This window comes from Podarcis erhardii (genome assembly GCF_964252035.2).
Source record: "Podarcis erhardii genome assembly, chromosome: 13".
NCBI lineage: Eukaryota > Metazoa > Chordata > Lepidosauria > Squamata > Lacertidae > Podarcis > Podarcis erhardii.
The window spans coordinates 17,856,810-17,858,248 of NC_138502.1; positions in this window are offsets into that span (position 1 = coordinate 17,856,810).

Below are 1,439 nucleotides of genomic sequence, written 5' to 3' on the forward strand. Positions count from 1 at the left end.
CCTTGGCCGATGCCAGTGGGAATCCCGTAAGCCAGAAATGAGCGGAGCAGCACTTTCCCATTTGCTATTGGCAACAACTGGTATTCAGAGGCATACCCGCCGTCCACTTCTTTCCAAAGAAAGCTGGCTTGGATTCTGTAATGAGCTGTCTGAATAATGCCTCTGACAGCAGAGGTACAGCATAGCCATAAGGGCTAAGGGACCCCGGACCCTTAAGTCCAGTCACAAACGATTCTGGGGTTGCAGTGCTCATCTTGCTTTATTGGCCGAGGGAGCCGGTGGACAGCTTCCAGGTCATGTGGCCAGCATGACTAAGCCACTTCTGGCGAACCAGAGCAGCGCACAGAAACACCGTTTACCTTCTCGCCGGAGCATTACCTATTGATTTACTTGCACTTTGATGTGCTTTTGAACTGCTAGGTGGGCAGGAGCAGGGACTGAACAATGGGAGCTCATCCCGTCATGGGGATTCGAACCGCCGACCTTCTGATCGGCAAGCCCTAGGCTCTGTGGTTTAGACCACAGCACCACCCACATCCTCTCAGCCATAAGGGCTAGTAGCCATTGAAAGCCTTGTCCTCCATGAGTGTGTCCAATCCGCATTTTAAGCCATCAACTTTGGTGGCTATCACTGCCTCCTGTGGCAGAGAGTTCCATAGTTTAGCACTGCACTGCGTGAAGCAGTTGATCTGCTCTGCATTTTCAAATACTCAGCTTCCTTGGGTGTCCATGGGCTCGTGTGTGAGAGGGGGGTCTACTCACTTTCTCAATGCCGTGTGTGATTTTATAAACTTCTATTATGTCACCTCTCCCTTTAAACAGTCGCAAATGCTGCAACCTTTCCACATAGAGGAGTCACTCCACTCCCACCCCGGTCCTTTCCTGAACTGAGCAAATAGCATTACCGAACTCAGTGAAAGCCAAAAGTGATCTAGTTTTCTCTCTCTCTTTTTTGAAACCATTTTTATTTAACAAATGTAAATTAATTACAATATCGAATACATATCCATAAAATGAGATTTCTCTGAACCTCCAGACTCCCCCCCCCATCCCATTCATGGGTCCTATTGTCAACATTTACAACTGCATATTATTTCATAGTCTATGCTTTGTATCTATCCATATCATCTGTGTATTTGTTACATTACAAGTGAGATTAAAATCCTGCTAATGTTTTCATCCGCTTGCAGATGTGGTCTCCTAAATAAATTAAAAACTTCTCCCATTCTTTCTTGAATTTCTTGTCTTCTTGGTCTCTGAGTTTTCTGGTCAGTTTTGCCATTTCAGCCTAGGCTAACAGCTTAGTTTGCCATTTCTCTTCTTTCTGTCTCTGGGCTAGTAGCATCTGGGATAGCTCAGTTTGTAGAGCACAAGACTCTTATTCTCAGAGTTGTGGATTCAAGCCCAACTTGGGCAAAAAAAAACCCCAAACAAACTCC